Raw genomic sequence first — 19,618 nt, 5'->3', positions numbered from 1 at the left:
TAAATCTACACGGTCTGTGGTTTCAATAGGTACATTTACATGTGAATAGTTAGTTTTGGTTTAGGTTTTTTTTTTCTTTTCGTTCTGAATTTCCTTTTGGATTTCATCTATCTCATATAATATTAAAACAGCTACAAAGATGCAGCAAGGCAAATTAAGGTCACTGTGATAGCTTTATTTGCAGATGTATCTTCTAACAAGCAGCAGAGGGGTCAACACCAATGAATCAGTACTAACTGCTATCACTAGCAGTTCAAAAAAAGAAAACCACTACCCCTTCATTCCAATGGGGATCAGAAGAAGCTGCGAATTTAAACCTTTAAGTTTTACAGATGTCATGTTTCACATGACAGAGGCATGTCTAAATGTCTACTTCTGACTACATTTCATAATGTTACTGAAATACAAGTGATGTCCAACATGTGCTTGGGACACAGGACACTACTGAAGACAAAGCACTAAGCAATGCCTTAGAACTCCGTCAATGTAAAAATAAGACAAAAACAATGGGTTGGGTTTTTTTTTGGGTGGGGAGCAGTGGGGGTGTTGAGATAAGACAAACTAACCAATCTTTTTTTCCACTAAGTCAGCATTTCAACAACTCAAGTGTCCAGAAATGAACTTGTCTCTTAAGAAAAAAATTATTTAAATTTGCATTATTTTTCAAATAAGAGGACATTATTTAGAACAGATAACACAATTTTCTTCAGCCTTTCTGCTACAACTAACTCCTCCCTTGATTTCTAAATCACTTTGCTGTTTTACACAGTGATCCCAGTTGTAAAAAACAAGGAAACTTCCCCTTCCTTCAGGTCAATGGAAAACCAGAATCACTTTTCAACAAGACCAGAACACTGCAGATAAATATAAAGAAGAACCATAAATTACATATTTTTATGCACCCCACTCCCAAGACACCAAAATAATAGAAGAACCAGCTGAGGTACTAATGCAGATGTGACCTGAGAGGCCTCAGGCACAGATAACCAACTAACCTGTGCAACTTAAAAAGCAACACCAACTCCCAGCTGCTGGCTTCTCTTCCCCAGTGTAATAAGATGTAACACATATTCAGTTTACACTATGATGCCATATTTTGGCTGGAAGGCATAAGAGATATGAATTTAACAATGTGTTAAATTGGAGTGTAGCACCTGTGTCTTACCACCAGCCTGCTTGATTTCCCCAGGGCTGGAGGATGTGTCTGCCACCTGGAGATGGGCAGCACAGCCTGATTTATTCTTTCTAAGCTCTTTCTAGAACTACCTGGGCACAAGGTCCCCAGTCTGACTGCAGATCCTAGGCACTGTGATAGGGTGGGCATAGGAGAAGCATGCTTTCAATCACAGAACCACTTGGTGGGAAAAGACTTTTAAGATGCAGTCCAACCATCAGCCTGGCATTGTCAGGTGCACCTCAATCAAACCAAATGGTAGGCTTGGCAGTCCCTAAGTGCCATACCTACATTGCTTAAATACCTCCAGGTAATGTGACAAAACCAAAATGCTAACCAATGCTTCACAGAAAAAAATTAACCCCTGAATGAAAATATTTGACATCATTTACAAGCATCTCTCACATTATCTCCTCTCAATTGTCTGTGCTGATATAAGAACAGCAAGTATACATTAAATCTCAGGCAACTGCTTCACGTGGCCACACCACAGGAAGAAGCATCAACACCAATGACAAAAGCAAATGTTACTGAAGCTTGTGTCTCCTACAAAATGTTTTAAAAAAATTCCCTCTCTGTTGCAGCATGGACTCTGAACTATATTGCCTATATTCTCTCAAGGTATCTTACTTTTAAATGCAAATAATATGATGTGTAATGAAAGGGAATAAAGCCTTGTTACGTGAAAATAAAATAAGACAATTGGCTGATTTTACCAAAGGAGAAAAGAAGGCTAAAGCTCTCACTAATGGCTTTGTGTCTGATTTTTAATGCTAAAAGCTTCTGGCACTTAGTTGATGAATTTTGAAGAAATTATGAAACAAAAACATGTAACACATTTTCTCACAGACATATTGACTTCTACCTTTCCTGCGAAGATAATTTGCACATTTCAGTTTTTGGCATTTCAAGATTTTATCGTCTTTTGGAGCAGCAAGAAAGGAGACGTTGCTGGAAATATCTCGTATTATCCAGATTAACCTTGTGCCTACTGCTTCCCCACACAAATGAATGCCAAAATACCAAACCAAATCTTTCCTCTCTGACCTCCAACTAAGTACCACTGCTTGAAAAAATCTACTGTATTCCTACCCTCTCAAACCATTCCTCTGTAAAACAGTTCATCTTAAAAATACAGTGCTGTCACCTTCCTTTTTCAGGTTTCTGCCATTGCTGTCACTATGGAAACAATCAGAACATCAGATATGTCAGTAAGCATGAGTTACAAAATACAAAAGTATCAAAGGTAGATATTCTACATAAAACCCAATCAAGACAAAATTAGTGTGTTAGCAAGGAAACATTTGCTTTAAAGAACTTTCAATTTCGTATGATTTCCTAGAGCAATGCTGCAGTGAGCTACAGCCAAGGAGAGAGCTGCCAGTGCAGCATCATGCATGAAGTCACACAGCCAAAGGCTGCAACAAAACACCAGGACAAAGGGTTGTAATCAACCCTTTTCCATCCATTTAAAACACAAAAATCTGACAGTAAAGAAAAGTCAGTATATCCCCAAAATGCTACACCAACATAAGAAATATGGCAAGACACATAGCTATTTGATTCTCTGAGACTTAGGAATGCATTAAGGAAGACCCTTTCAGTTTGTTTTGCCTGTATCTCAGTAGTGCATTCAGTCATGTTCCCCTCTGTTCATCACCTTTGTTCACATCTGTATCAGAAGCAAAGGCGAAGCCAATTACTCATAGCTTCCCAACCAAAGATTTAAAGCAGTTCTTAGAGAAACATCACTTAGAGAGCTTGGTTGGGCAGCTATTCTGCTGAGCTGTAGTTTCAGCAGTGCAAAAGCAGAGCACTTATTATTGCTGTAAAATGGGGCTCATCCAAAGCCGTACGTGCAGAAGATGCAGCTTTCCCCTGCTCCCAAAGCTCAACACATACTTCACTTTGACATGTTGACTCAATTATAGCACTCGGGAGCCTCAAGAGAACAAACACAGCTTTTTGAGACACCTCCCTCTTTACAACACACACATTCTCTCTGTGCTTATTTAGAAGCTCATTGCCTTTCATCATCACACTATTCCCTCATATGGTTACACTGATGCACCTACCTGCTTCACATTGCTGCTTCTCCCACCTCAACTGTCTTGGAAAGAAACCAACTACGGCACCTCAAATTCAGCTACTGAAGTTACAATATAGACAACAAAAGCAACAGGATCTCTTTTTATGACAAGATAAAATATTTCAGCTCAAGAAAAAAAAGAGCAAAAAACCAGTTCAAACATAAGTCATAGGAGAGAACAGACACGAAGCTGTAACCTGCTTTTAAAATATCGTGGAACCAAAAAGAATAAATGTACTTTTATTAATAATGTAATGACGTACTTTTCTTAATAATGACATGGCAAACAGTAAGTTCCAGGTGCCATTCCAGGTTGGGAAGACGATTTGCCAACTAGTCAGTGCTGTACAGCTGACCCTGAGACTGCTGGCTGCCTTTAGGACTCAGCTGAAGGCACATTTACTGCCTTTGATACTATTTACACATACAGCAAAGTCCCTTACATTCAGAATCCCTCAAGTAGCTCAGTAAAAGAAACAGTCTACAGTATTCTTGTCTTAAAAGCTCTGGTTTTGACTGGCTATCTTGATGACAGCAGGAAATTTTTTAGATTATTCACTTTTTGACACAGGATGAGCCACTTAAGGCAGCAGTTCAGGTATGCTGAGATTAAGATAGTCCCATCCTCACTTGAAACAAATGTTTTTTATTCTTAATTTCCAAAACATGAGATTATATGTTTTGTCTAAGATTTCTTCTGTTAAATTGCAGAAGTCAGATGGAATGAATTCAGAAAGCAGCTGCAAGGAGAGAATGACTGAAGGATTTGGAATTCTGAACTACCAAGAAGGCACGGAAGAACAAAAGTTATAAATTTCATAACTGAGTGAAAAGGTAGAGCAGAGGATAAAGTAAGATAAATTTAGTAAGTCTTTTGTGGAAGATCCCCTTCCACAAAAAGCTTCTAGAAGCAGAGTGAACTTTGAAGCAGTTTCTCTGCAGTTAATTATATTAAAAAATCAGGAAACTGCATGGTAGTACAGAGGACAATTCAGAGCTGGAGTTTATGTTGCTCAAATATTGGACAGTTGTGCAAGTTTATATCTGTTTTCCATCTGCCTCTTTTCTTCCTCTTTTCCATCAGTCATGCATGCCTGATGGGCTCTAAATACCCTATGACAAAGCATTTAATACTTAAAAAAAGTTAGAGTCATATTCATCTGGTACTGTGGTACTTCCCATTTGTGCATGTAATTCTCTTTCCCTGCTTGTCTCGTGACTACGACACACTGCATGCTGAAGTCCAGGTAACAAACAGTATCTACACAATATTTTCAGTATTATCACCAATTGTACATTTCTAAGCACAATTTCTAGTGCATTTCCAAGACCATGAATAGGTTACTCCAATCAGTCTGATATTAATTATAACAAGTCCTCTAGCAAAGACTGATCTTTGGACCACAACACCAATGTGAAAAAATCCAAGTGATAAACATAAAGAACTTTTGCATGCACTGTATGACTTCTGCTGAATTGAATAGGTCACTGAGATCAGTGGGGGAGATCCTTATAAAATCCCTTGTCATACACAGAAAGAGCTTTTATTCCTCGGGTAATTAGAAAGAAAGTTAAGGACACAGCAAACTCAGGTAAACTTCTTTCTGAATAAGAAGTCTATACCATGATTTAAGGTACTTCAGTTTACTGCATACTGACTTCCTACCTGTAAAAAGTTGATTTTACCTTTTCTCAATGCATTCACACAAACAAGTCTTCAGCAGTCAACACGTGAAACTCTTGCCCTCCACATGCCTTGAGAAAAAAATCTGGAGCAGAAGAACGATTTCAATATTTCCCTGTGATGGCGGATGTAATCAAAACAAAAACTGTCTTTACCAGACAGTAAGACAAGTAGTTTGTATTAATGGAGAAAAGTACCCTGAAAGGGTCCTCACCCTCACTACAAATACCATGCCCTATAAACTTGATGTGGCAAACCTGTACTACATAGAGACAGAGGAGTTTCACTATCTGTGATTCCATTGAAAAAAAACAGGATTATTGCTTATGAAAGTGTAGACGAAGCAAATATAGAGCTGAAAAGAAGAAGGCAATCCTGCTTAATGGAAAAATACACCTGAAGTCTGAAACACATACACACAATCTTCTTGGGCTCTTCTTGCTTAGTATAACCAGAAAATAAAACTATATCTATTACTTCTTTGCTTATTGATTAGCAAACTGAATATCATTATCTTACTCTGGGTTGTTGGAATTTCTTTCTAATAGAATAATGACAATAGAAAAGCCACAACACCGAATAGCAAACATCTGCTATTTTTCGTGTACTTTCATGCATTTTCTAACAGCATCCTGAACTAGAAAATACACTTCATACACATGCACAAGGTTCACATGCAGTATAATGGAGCTACAAGTGCTCAGACTGAACTTGCTTCCAATATTCTGATACTCTGTAACAGAGCAATAAGAAGGCAAAGAAGCTTCAGAAGACCTACTTATTTTGGAAACTGACAGTGATTCTCAGTCACTTAACAGCTGTCTTTAAAGAAAATAAACAAAATTCAAAGGTTCCTACTGATTCTGGAAGAATCAGTGCTGTTCAGGAGCCAGAACTTAATACTGCCTACATGCAAACACAGCTCTGTCAGAGTCCAGCAGGTCCTAGAAAAATCACACACTACCAGAACAACTGTCAAAATCAACATGTAAACCCCTGCTGTATGTGGTACACCCCAGTTATTTTAAATATCCTTTTATATTACCATAAGATAACCTGGTTGGTAAAAACGTCAAATAAGACAGGATAAAATGTGACTTTTCACACAGTAAATAAATTAATTCTATTAATTTTTGCATGGATGACATTTGTGCCCTTTTTCTTTGGCATAAATATAGTTACCCTGCTGAGAAAACAGAACTTCTAAATCCAAATGAAGTTTGCCATCCATTCAGAGAAAGAATATGATGACAATCATGTGGCATACATTTATCACATATTTAATGCAGTTCTGGAAATTGGAGATTGTTGGCAATAAGTACAGTGTAAGAAGCTAGACAAAACAAAAGGAAACACCTGAAAGCATGACTGTTGGCAAGGAGTTGTTCCTAAGGAAGAGCTGAGGAAATAAGGACAGCACTTCTCAGCAATTTTTCAGACCCAACGCATATTCAAAGCTACTACTTTGTGGAATCTCTCTCCTGCTCTTGCTAGTTCATGGGAAACTTCATCTCTGCCAAACAAATCAAGGGAAACTGAACTGCAGATTCCATTAACTTGAACTCTGAGACAGCAGCTCGGCTACTGTGAGTCACTGACAGCTGGGAACAATCCTGCCAGCCTGGGAGAGACACCAAATTCAGTGCAATACACACCCTCATACACTCGAGTCCACAACAGCCAGCACATCTGAAAGGAATCACAAGGATACTAGTGCTTACTGGAGAAGGAGGTGTCTGCTTGAAAAAGATTCCTCAGCAGGAAGGGTCTGCTTCAGGCAGCTGCTGATAATACAGTCCTACACACATAGAGCTCCCAGCAGAACAGAAATCCATGTTCCAATCTGGTATTTCCAACATAGAAGTCCAAAACTTTGTCCTGTGCCTGAATTTCTGGTGTGAGTGAGGATCTCAAAAAGGATCTTAGAAAGCTTTCCTGCAGTAAACCTATGTACCTACAGCCACTTCCAAATCATCAGTTCTCTTGGTATGCATAAGGGAGTGAAAATGCAGTCTGCAAATTAAGGACTCCAAAGATCCCTCTACAGATTCTATGTGTATCAAAAAAGATATTTAAGCCTTGCTGCATCACGAATCAAAGCACAAAAAGACAGATACCACTGAACAGGAGGGATGAGCAATCAGCTTCTTTCTATATCTAAAACTACATCACTAAATCCAGCGATGTTTCTATCTCTGGTCTCATCAGGATGTCTGATTAAAAAATCTGGCTTGTGCATTATATATTGCTTTTGTAGCTGCAAAAAGTCACTGCACGTCTACAGTTCAGCCAGTTACATGGATATGGCAGAGGGCAAAGAGTAACTCATTTAGAAGGATGAGAGAAATGACAAGAGGAGAGAAGCAACTTAATGCAGACTCCTTAGACTACACATTTTATAAAAGTATCACATTGGGAAATAAAGTTAAGTGAGTTTGCCTGGGATGGGAGGAGGTTTGCCTCCGTTTGAGGAATCCATGTTTTCTAGAGGACAAACACAAAAACATAAGGGAGTAACTACCCTTACAGTTTACAATATATCAGATTTACTTTCTTTTAGGGCCTTGTCTGCTACAGCAAGCTTTAGACAAAAATACCCAAAATGCTATTTCCAACTCAGCTCAGTTGTATCACTAAGTCTCACATGACTTAGCCACTAATGGCAGAAAGACCAAAAATGCTTAGTCTCAAGAGTACCATGGTAATTGCTGAACTCAACCTTATTAGAAACGATTATTCTGTACAACCCCCCAGGTACAGGGAATTATTCTTTATGATTATTTAATAAAATTACAATTCCATAACCGTAACTTCTTCCAGAACGGACCCTTACATCTACCTGCCACCTCTTAAATTAAACTTATTCCTTGCTGGCTTGCTAATCCTTCTTCATATTGTATTCCTCATGACTGCACCTCACCACTTCCTGATAGAGGAAACATGCCAAACCAAATGGAATTTTAATTTTTTTTTCCTGACACACAGAACTACTTCTGGAGCTGTGTGCAGTAGACTACTGATTTTAGTGTCCTTCAGTAAGGAGACTGTAAGAGACCTTGGTCAGACAGGTTCTTCTCATTGCAATCACAGAACAAGATCTTGCTTTACCAGACAAATTTATCTATACACAAAATGAGGAGGAGAATCTTGCCTTGCCTTTCAAAGAAACAGCCTGAAATCTAGCAGGTTGATGGTTAAAGCAATCTCATGGAAAACAGATGAATATAGGAATTACAATATCACGTATTAACTTTCATCTACCCTTCTTCAGAGTACTAAGAACTTCCAATAAGCAAAGTTTTGTTTATTTCCTATAAACTAAGTTTGACATTCCCCTTAGTCACTGCCCTTTTACATGCCTGGCACACTCAGTATTTCACTGACTGAAGGAGAAGGTTTTCAAAAACTCCTAGTAAGTACTCACAGCAGAGCAAGTCCATTAAATTTATTCCCCATCTTATAAACAGCCTTGTCGATTTGATAAAAGCCTGTTCAGTTAATTCTCAGGTACCTCAGCTACCTTCAGAAAACAGGAGATGTGGCAAACATAGAATTTTATGAGAAATGCACACAACTATGTAGGAAACAGGTGGTTATGCATGTCCCTCAGCCATCCCTTCCTAGGTAGATTGCAGGCTGGGTATTGTATTTTTATCACTTATTTTCAGGGTCTCAGAGATCTCTCCAGCTCTACATTCAGATCTGTTCAAGAGATGAAACATTCCTACCTTTCAGCTTCTCTGGTCTCCAGTGCTGCAGAATGCCACACAATTTACACTAAACCAGAGCCTCACAATGTTTTGATGGCTGATGCTTGCAATTTTATGAGCTGGTAGATTAGACTTTCTCCATTGCAAACGTAGATACAGTTTAAGGTGACAGGTTTGGCAAGTCTGAATTTATCAGTTCCTCTGAACATAAGCCTGCATCAAAGAGGATGGAAGTTAAGCACTCACCTTTTCAGCAGTGCCTTTGTTCAGAAGCCAACACACAGAGCAAAGTCAACAATGCCTGGCTCACAAGCACACCCTCCAGCTGGGGAAAAAAAATAGAATGGGTCTAGATTAGAGATACACAGGAAAGAAAGATCAAAGAGTACTTTATTTTATACACATATGAAGAGCATGGCACACAGGCTGTGCAACCAACTGCTTTGTTCTAAACGGAAAATATTCAACAACACAGTGCACACACTATTGTGTCTCCCTAAAAACATGTCAAGTGAAAGCAAATGCAGTATTTCTCAATCACTGAAACCAATCCCCAAGTAAATAGGAGAAAAAGCAGAAGGAGAAAGAATATGCTAAGAACCCCTTGGTTTAAGAGTTGACAGTCCACCAGGCAAGAGAGTTCTAACTTCCATGATTATAACTGCCAGAGAACTTGGCTTTAAATTTCACATAAATACATTTCTTCATAATGAGAAAGTCAATAATATGCCCCCATAGGAAGTTCTCAGTACCAGAGCTCAGACAGCAACTGAAATTCCTGTGCAGACTGCATAATAGCAGAATCCCAGAATATTCAGATTTGGAAGGGACCCACAAGGATGGCCCAGTCCAACTCTTAAGTGAATGGCCTGTACAGGGATCAAACCCTCAGCCTTGGGGTTATCAGCACCATGCTCTGACCAACTGAGGTCATCTTGGGGATATGTAGAGACCACACATAGGAATTCAATGGAGCAATATAAATTGCTGTCTCATAGTTGTGTTTGAAAACAAAGATTATGGGGTTTTTGCTTTGCCAAGGGATATCCCCAGACACCTTCCAAATTCTTTAAATAATCTCTTCAAATTAGTATCAGGGCTGCCTTCCAGCCTACAAGAATCACTCAGCAAATGCCAAGCACAGACAAGACCTTTCTGCCCCAAGCTGGGGTCTAGGGCAGAGGCTCTATGGGATGACTCCTCATTGTCCATCTCCACCACACCAGAGCCCAGCAGGCACCTGGCACCTAACCAGAGAAGTTACTGAGGGGAGCACTGAATCTGAACACATTTTACTATTTTCCCTATGGCACCAGCCAAACAGAGCACCTTAGGGCTGCTCCCTATCTGTTCAGATGCAGCCAAACTGATTTTCCCAATGGAATTTTAAGATGCACTTTATTTCATTAATGAAAATTTCTCTGCTGCCTTCCTCTACATTAAAAAAGTTTCAATCCAGTTCACAACATCCCATCATGTGCAGGCTGGCCACACATAACACACACAGTAATCCATGGTCTTGGAACTCCCCACTACATGCAAACAGCAACACATCAGTGCAGCCAGAACTTTATATCTGATATTAGTTTGCTCCCATTTATTTGCAGCTACAGCTTTTAAGCAAAATGTAGCCATACATCATTCTTGAAAAATCATTCCTGAAACTTATTCACCTTTCTTCTCCCCTTATACCTTTTCATACTGTTTGCCCAACCATTCCTTTTTAAAACACTTTTTTCCTGAAGAAAGGCAGTATCTAAGATTGGTATGCAATAATGTAGATTTGAATCAGCAGGAAGCATTAGGGAGGCAATATTAAAGAGTTAAGAGAGGCTGCCAACTTGCTCTAATACCTCAAAAGCAAACATAAATTAAATGGGTAAAAGAGATTTCCAAATTATTTGATCTATTTTCATTAGAAAACTGACTCTTTGATGTGAAACTATTTCCTGGGTATTTCTACCAGTCCTCTGTATTATATATTTGTTTTTTATATATTTGTTCTTTCAGTCTTTCCTTTGGGCAGACTCTTCCATACTTTAATATATTTTATAACCTCATTCCCTTGTTTCTAGTTATGTCCCTTCTCACTTTACTCATTTAATTAGTTTCTATATTTCAAGTATGCGCCTTTCAAATATTTGTAGACTCTTATCACGTCTCTCAGCTACACTTCTGGCTATCATATAGCCCGAGAAGGCATGTGTGCCTGTGGGTCCCTTGGTCTGTACTTCTTTGCCATTTGTCCCTCCAATCTCTTCAGTTCATTTATATCTGTCTAAAAACAGGAGGTTTGGGCCTGGTACAACTTGCAAGTTAACTCCAACAGTTGTTCAAGAAGGAACTTTTCTTTCATTTTCATAACTCAAAACCATATTAATTTTCCTCTTGCTACCAGGACACATCAGTAACTGATTTATCTGCTGCACACCTATTCACTCCCCATGTTTTTTGTGCTTGAAAACACTAGTGTTTTTCCAGTTTCATTCCTTCCCTGGAGCACACACAAACACATTTCTGGTTAAACCTTTTTGATTGAATTCTCCCCAGTGCCTCCCCACTCCCCAGAGTGGGAAGAACTTTATTTTAATATTCTCTGACTAGTTCTACTATCTTCAGTTCTTCTGTTAGTGTCTTCATAGATAATTCATTTCTAACATTTGGAATCTTGCAAGTTTAGAAAGATCCCATCCTGTAATAAAGGTGTAAAACCATACATTATTCAGGAAGATAGAGCAATACAAGGATTCCACATCCACATGGCTAAATAGAGTATTTTTCTGCACTACTACATTTACATTTCCGTGACTTCCTGTTGAGAATTTCCTACTCTTAGCCCAAATTCTCCAATGCAAAAGACCAAAACACACAACCTGACGTCTCTTAAGTCACTCATGACACACAGTTAGGGCAGCAGTGCTGTTAGAGGGCAGCAGCTGTCTCCCTTCTCTTCCCTTCCCCACACATTAACCAGCTAAATTAATTATTGCCTTTGTCATGCCACCACTGCCCTGTGGTGAGCCAGGGTATTTTTCTGTTTTAGATTCAGTGCACTGTGCATCAGCACAAATACTTGTAATGGCACTGTGCACAGATTGTGCAGGGACAGAAGAGTGGGATGTGTGAGAACTTACACCGTGGCAAATGCCAGTCGGGTCCTGTACTGAATTCCCACTTGTAAGCATCACCTTAGCATCAGAAAGTAAGGCTGAAATCCTGTAATCCTGGCAAGTCTGCAAAAACCCAAAGACTTCTCACAAACAAACAGAAGGAGAATCCTTAAGGCCATGTGAACAAACACTGAAGATTTCTGCATAGCTGAAGGGAAAAGATGAATTGAACACAAGGTAGATCTGTTAAGGAGCCAAATTCTTTCAAGGATTAGAAAAAAACTTGATGGAGTAAAGGAATACAAGAACACATTGTTTATTGGAACTTTCTCAAAAGATTTGGTCGAGTCCTTCACAAAGGGCTACTCAAGTCACTGTGCAGGCAAGAAGAACAAAGTGCTGTCACAAACGGGAAACTGGCAAAAAGAAACGAAACAAGAATCTGATCAGTTTTGAGTGTGGAAGAAGGGTATTTGTGGAGTTCCCAAAGATCAGCGCCTATTTTTTTTCAGATCGTTACTACATAATTGCAAAAGAAAGCAAAAACTGAAATAAAATTTCATCTGTACACAACTTTGAGTGAGGTGGGTTGAATACACAGAAAAATGTGTATTATTTAGGGAAATTCTAAGAGAGAGAACTCTTGGACAGTCTGAGACCATAGCAACAAAGAAAATGAGAAAGAAATAAAAACCAGAAAGAGAGATCTTGAATTACGAGCTACAAATTTCCCATCATTACTCTGTAAGAATTTATGTTGTTGGTCAGTGAAAAGAGTCATGTGATCAGCACTGTAAAAAAACCAAACACAATGTTTAGGGAAAAAAACCCCAATTATATACATTAGCATTTTCTAGCATACATTTTCTAAACCTATACCTTCACCTTTAATGTATTTAAGTCCAGCTTGACTGAAGCAATACTTAGCAGAAAGAAAAATCCTCTAGATAATTCAATGAAAATAATCAGGGCAAAGAATATGCCTAAAATTGAAGGGAACTCCAGAAACAACTTCAGTACCCTTAAAAATCACAGACAACAGGTTTGGAATCAGTGACACCTAAAGCATTTCCAACACATTTGCCCGTTATCTCTGCTAGTGTCCTCCAGGACAGAGTGTGCCTGGTTTCTAGGCAATCCAGTCTACTGCTTAACTGCTTGTGCTGTTGGAAAGCTTTTCCTGAATTCTAATTATACAATTTAAACCCTTTACTTCTGGGCTGTGTGAACACAGAAGATAATTTTATTTTCTCTTCGCAGCACACTTAAAAATTTTAAAAACTATTGTTATTTCTCCAGCCTGAATACTCCTGACTGTTCCATTCCCTCCTGGCAGGTAATGTTTTCTTTGCTATTACTTTCTCCTGAACTACTCTCAGTTGGCCCTCATCTTTCCTCAAATATGGTGTGCAAAAATATCTGCAGCTGTCCATTGCTCCAAAACACAGTAGAGAGAAAGACTACAACAGTCCTGCATGATCTGAGCTCAGACTGGAACAATCCAGGTCGGTTTCTTCCATTGATCAATTTTCCATAATACAAAAAATAAAGATTCGATCACTTCCAAAACAACTGATTAGGTACTAAGAACAGAACACTGTATTACACATATCACTTCTATGACTGGATATAGCATTCTCTTCTCCTTTTCTATTTCTCATCAGTGCATTCTATGCCTTAAACTAAGCCAGAAAGGAGACTGGTTGTTAAAATAAAACAATAATGATATCAAAAAAACCATAGTAATGAAATTACAGACAACAATCTTTCTTCAGTGTATTTGTGCATGGATATATGATATCTGAAAGCCATCACACAGTAATTATGACAACACCTAAAAATGTTACCTACTGTAAAAAACATGAAACAGTATCTTGTGACCAAATTGTTGAGAAAATGTCATATCATTTTTTTTCAACTATATTTTCACTTCTATTTCCATTACAGCACACACCAAAAGGCTTCAGCTAAGGTTGGGATTGTTGCATATTATGTATCTACCCAAACATACAGCTGCCCTTTTCACAAGTGCATGTAATAATAAGACTTGGAGGAATGGCTCTAAAATGAAAGAGGACAGGTTTCATTTAGGAAGAAATTCTTTATTATGAGGATGGTGGGGCACAGCAACATGTCATCCAGAGAAGCTGCAGATGCTCCATCCTGGCAGTGTTCAAGCCAGGTTGGATTGTCTTTGAGCATTCTGGGCTAGTGGAAAGGTGTCCCTGGTCATGGCAGGAGAGCTTGCAACTTGATAAGGTCTCTTCCAACCAAAACCATTCTAGGAATCTAACAGTATCTGTATATGTAATCAGATTTCTGTATGCCTAACAAAAGACAGATGCTGTACCACATCCTTTTCAAAAGGAATGGACACAGCACACAAGTAGAACAGAAGTATTATCCAAACTTTACACAAACAGAACTAAGACAGCAACGAAGTAAACTACCAAAGTTCACATGAAAAGCGGAACAAAAGGCCTAAATCCAATTTTCTAATTGCAGTTACAGCTCATTAACCACAAATCAATGCTCTTGTCCTCTCCCTTATCACCAAAACCACATGTATGGTGCCTGGGCCTAACGCTCACTCACAGCAATAGGGGTGCTTGAACATGCAACAATTCCCCAAAAGAAAGCAAGAAATATTTTCTTTACCGTCCTGCATTTAGGAAGCTAATATCACTATTTTCATTCTTTCTTCTTCTCCCAAGTTCATCCCAGTTCATACCAAATGCCTACACAAACAGCTCATTTCACAACTGAAGGGAACTAGGAACTCTTGTCCCTGCAGTCCACCTCCAGTACCTGGTTGTTAAATCAGGAGAACTAAAAAAATTGCTTTAGTTTCTTCACTCTTAAAACCAGCGTGATGGAGTGCTACACTAGAACAGATGGAAAGAGAAAAATCACACCTTAAGATAGAGTATAGACTTTAAGAAATATAGGAGTAAAAAAAAAAAAGCAAGCTAGCCACAGATATTTTCATCTACACTTGAGAAAAAGCATGCAAGAACAGCTAAGAGTGGTATCAGAAGTGGGTATGTTTTATGAAGAAAATCAGAAATTCTGCAGGAAATGATGGAAAAGTGAAGAGCTAAACCAGAACCTATGTTAGAAAGGGACATCTCCCCAGAGCCCTAACAAATCCATCACAAGACCCTGGGGAGATGTTAAAAAACAAGGGGCTTTGTAGCGTTTTTAACACTCCTTTATGTGACAGTGCATACATTTACCAAGAAGAGTAATGCAGTATGCAGAAACTAAAAATACAATTGTATACTGAAAAAAGTTCAGGAGACACAACAGCATTTGATCAGACACACAAAGGGAACAAACCACAGAAGGGTACAGATGATGTGAGAAAAACTGATAAGAGTATATTTCAAAGAACAGGGAAGAAACCACAGAGAAAGAGAGCTGGCAGAAATCAGCACACAGGTTACACTTGCAGCTTAGTGAAAAGCCTAATGCAGCATTACAGCAAAGCACAATCTGCAACAAGCAAGCAAAAGAGTCAAGTACCAATATGCACGGTGGGCACATAGGAAAAACATATAACTGGGTACTTTTATGACCTATTTTGTTCACTTCATATTAATGATATCGTTCTAATCACTTTATGTTTGTATCCAGGCAACAGGACCAGCCATGCATGTAAGAGATCAGGATACTATTAATATATCTTTAAGCTGGGGCAGATGACAAATTTTTAGAGGCAGTGAAGAATTCCAGGCCTTGTTTCCCCACCAAGTGGAAAAAAACCCGCCCCCAAATCCAAAAATCACCCCACTCACCCCCCAGATTATATGCTCTGCTGCAATACAGCAGCAAACTACTCCCATCATGCAAATTATCAATGTGATAAGCACCAGTTCCACTTCTATTATGTGATATAATTACTTGCAGAAGATGGAAAAGTATCAATAAAAGTTAGCAGGAAATGGGTAATTGAGATAATTCATAAACTCCTCAGCCTGCTCTCCAGCACATCTGCCAAATTCTGAGAAAAGGAGGACCACGAGCCAGATGAATTTTGTTGCTGCTATGAATCTGATCTGCTGTCCAGCCTTCTCACCTATAAGTGAAATATTACAGTTCTTGTCCTCATCTTGTATCTCTTACAGAGCTTTCAAACTTGCAACATCAGAATGATTTACAGAAGACTCCTCCCAGTAAAGAAAGGCATTTGAACAGTTAAAGGCAATGGGATTTTCTGGCTCATGGCAGAAAGAGTAGCACACCAAGCTCTGCTAAATACAGTATCCGTCCCCTCTCTCCAAGAGAAATGCCTGTATGCTATTAATATCACAAGATGAAACTCAGCTGCATAAATAAAACCCCTCATTTCAGTTAAGTCATCATCATGTCTCTGGCATCCACCACCATGTCTTCACAACAAAACTCTCAGGAGGACCTGCAGTGCAGGGGCTTTTTTGCTCAAGTACACCGGAGAGGAATGCAAGTCTGGTTTTATTATCTCCTCTTGGCAACTTAACAATTTATGAACAATTATGTTGGAATTAAGGAAAAAGAACAACATTAAAGCTCAAAGCTCTGTAGGAAGTACTCGAGTAAGTTTTTGCAAGTCAGCATGGTTTAAAATGGAAACATATTGTCTGGAAGTCAAGGGGACCCTGCATGCTCTTTCAAGAGACTCTCTGACATACTGGATGACCTCAAGTACATCACTTATCTTTCCCACATTAAAAAATATCTCCTAAAATGACCTGGTTAGGTAGCTCACTTGGAGAATTAAAAAATAAATACACTGTAAATCCTCCTATTATTATTACTGCTGTTACTATGGGGGCTGGAACTGTCATCAGCGAACAGGCAGGACATAATTTAATTTTCTTCAAATATTTATTATGTGACAACATAGCCATCTGTTTAACATTCACTATATTTAGTTTCTGTCTTAAAAAACAGAAGGAAAGAAAATACCAGCTTTTGAATTTCACTTCCACATATCCTTTCCAGCCACATAAGCACTAATACATGGCCAATATCCTCTCAACTGTAGTATCCAAGAAATTGCAGGAAAGCAGAAAGAATTTCAGCTTCGATGAAAACAATTCCCACCACAAATTTATTCTCCAAGATACAAAAAAAAGAGAATCTCTAGTGTTAGCAGTATATAATTTGATTTCAGCATTGAGAAGGAAAAACAGGATATGAAGGAAAATAGTGGGACAAGAAGACATAGATGGCAATAAAGCACTCTGCAGAATGACCATATGCTAAAAGAGGAGAGACATAAAAATATCACTTATCTGTAGAAAATAGTAACTTTTCAATAGCATTAGCTTCTCTCCACTGGATTATAATAAAAAAGGTCATTCTTAAGTAACAGCTGTTACACAAAGGTGCCTTTGGCATCTAAATGTATTCTGTTTGGACCCTTCTATGAAAAGGCTTCTCTTTTCCCTCTTTGCACTGTGTACTTCCAGCAGTCTGTATACAAAAATCTTTTAACATGTCAAACCACTGAGACTTTGATATAATACAAGTCAAGGAGGTAGCAAAGAATTTAAACTAATCAACACACACGGAGTGAATTTTTAAGTAAGGAAAGCTAAAAACCAGAAAACATCAGTTAAAATGCACTCATCCCATTTTTTGCTTTCCCATTCCCTTATCTACTATTCCAAGCATGAGACTAAGAACTCCTCCCAACACAGCCCAGGTCCTGGCAGCAGCACCCCTTAACATGCCACTCCTGATCCCCACTGCAATTCCAACATACAGAGCTCAGCCCTAACTGGGAGCACACCCTAATTTTCTAGGGCTATTTATAAACTGTGATAGCACATCAGGTCAGTCATGCCTGTCTGAGGCCAGTACCTGACACCACAATAAAAAAGGGCACAGAGCTCAAGCAAAGAAACTCCAGCATACAGGTGAAAAAGCATAAGGTAGACACAAATGCAAAAATATGCCCAAAAACATAATGCCTGTATTGCTTTAAACAGCTTCTTTTCAGATCTTCTATTGCTGACAAGTCTTCCTGTTTTTATATAGCCAAAAGATAACATGTTATAACAGTGGTACACTGGTGTCATTAATTTACTGGCACTTGATGATTGAATGGATAGCAAACAACAACTCCCATACATCATCAGTAATTTGACCTTCAACTACAGATGTGACCTTCTCTTCAAAACCTGCAGTTTCCAAACACATGAAGCAAATGAAGTTTTTAAAAACTGTGACTAATAAACCAATAAGGATTTGAATATTACCTTTGCACTCCCTGCCAAAAAAAAAAACCCAAAGAGAAGCCTAATCATTTAGGAGAGGTAGCAACTGCTTTGGAAATACTTTTGTGTTTGTGACCAGCACAGAAAGTGCCCACATACAAGTCACACTCCTGTGGAGCAAGGGTTGAGCACTGGCACAGCCTGTAACCCCTCCTCAGTTTCTCAACAAGGACAAAGGTTTAGACAAACACAAGAGCACACAGACTTCTGTCCAAAATGAGCTAACACTGGACTTGGTTTGAATTGAACACGGTGGGAGAAGAAGTTGAAGATGTGCCATTGCCTGACCCACCCAGGTCTGTTCTCTGTTACAGTTACAGGTATACCCTAGGTTATAGTTCTTGAGCATATCACAAAAAAGGGGGGGAAACTGCTCCCCCTTGAACTACATTTTTCCTCAATCCTGTCAAAACTCTGCATTTATTTTTAGTGTTTATCTTCAATGCAATGCAGAATACATTTCTACCAAATATTTTATCAGCAGTGTAATAATTTGAATTTAACACTTTGTTTTTAAAGGGTTATTTGTAATTGCTTTGTGATCTGACAAGAATCATAGCTATTTAAAACACTCCAAAAGTACAGGGCATAAGAAATTCATTCTGAATTTAGTCTAAAACTCATTCACATCAGTTCCTACAATCTGTACTGTCCAGTTCCAGGTATTTCAAAGACTAGCAGAAGAAAGCCCTGAAGACAAATTTGCAAAATAGGAATAAGGAAATGTAGTCCTTATTATTATTGTTTACACTGATAGATACCTTGAGCTCAAGGAAGCTGTCCATAAGACTTTAACAAGTCTGTTTTATTTGCAGGACTTGTCTATATAACTGACACATAAATATCAGATTACTTTTGACTCTACACATTTTTAACCTCAATGATGTATTGTAGCAATACATTCCACACACTAATTTGTGTACTGAGTGAAATATATTTCCTTTGGCCAGAACTGAATTTGTTACTTTCCAGTATCATTGACAGTTTCCCTTTCTGATGACAGCAACATATCTCTAACTAAGCCCTACTTCAAACAAAAAATTGTCAATATCCCTCTTACAAGATCTTTTTTACAGAGAAACAATTTCACAAATATAAATGACTCTGCAATCACAGCAATTAATAAATATGCTGCAATCAGTATGAAAGATACTGACAGTGATGCACTGCATATTCTCTGCCTGTTTCTCAACAACAGGATTACCCTTTATGTGCCCCTGCACTAAGGCTCGAAGGGCAGAGCTCAGAGCAGCTTCCTCACAGCTCAACAGCCAGGCCTAGGAACAACAGGACCAGCAATACCATTATCCCAAGGAATGAGGATAAATACAAAGCTGAGCATGGCAGCACAGCTGTGGTATACCAGAAGGATTCATGCTTCCCTTGATGGTTGGAACAGCTGTATGAATCAGCCATTCACTGGAGTGCTGCTCTGTTCAACTTGCCTTTATATATGATTTCTACCTGCAGAATGTCAAGTCTGAAGCAGTTGGTGTCCTCATGATGCTGTTTTACAGAAACTGGAGGTAGCACATACGAAAATCAGCCAAACAATATATAAAAATTGAGATTACTCAGCTAATTGATA

General features: G+C 38.7%; 1 protein-coding gene across 2 annotated transcripts in view; it reads right to left on the bottom strand.

Moving 5' to 3' along the window:
- NDST2 (N-deacetylase and N-sulfotransferase 2) overlaps positions 1-19,618 on the bottom strand; it is a 130,861-nt gene that overhangs the window by 94,059 nt on the left and 17,184 nt on the right. For both annotated transcript variants that reach the window (XM_088168963.1, XM_014879893.2), the window contains exon 2: positions 8,904-8,982. The gene's annotated coding sequence lies outside the window, so the exon portion shown is untranslated. The remainder of the gene's footprint in view (positions 1-8,903; positions 8,983-19,618) is intronic.

Source organism: Sturnus vulgaris, chromosome 8 (assembly GCF_052056855.1).
Source record: "Sturnus vulgaris isolate bStuVul1 chromosome 8, bStuVul1.hap1, whole genome shotgun sequence".
Lineage (NCBI taxonomy): Eukaryota > Metazoa > Chordata > Aves > Passeriformes > Sturnidae > Sturnus > Sturnus vulgaris.
The sequence above is the reverse complement of the archived record's forward strand: the minus strand, read 5'-3'. Positions and strand labels throughout refer to the sequence as shown.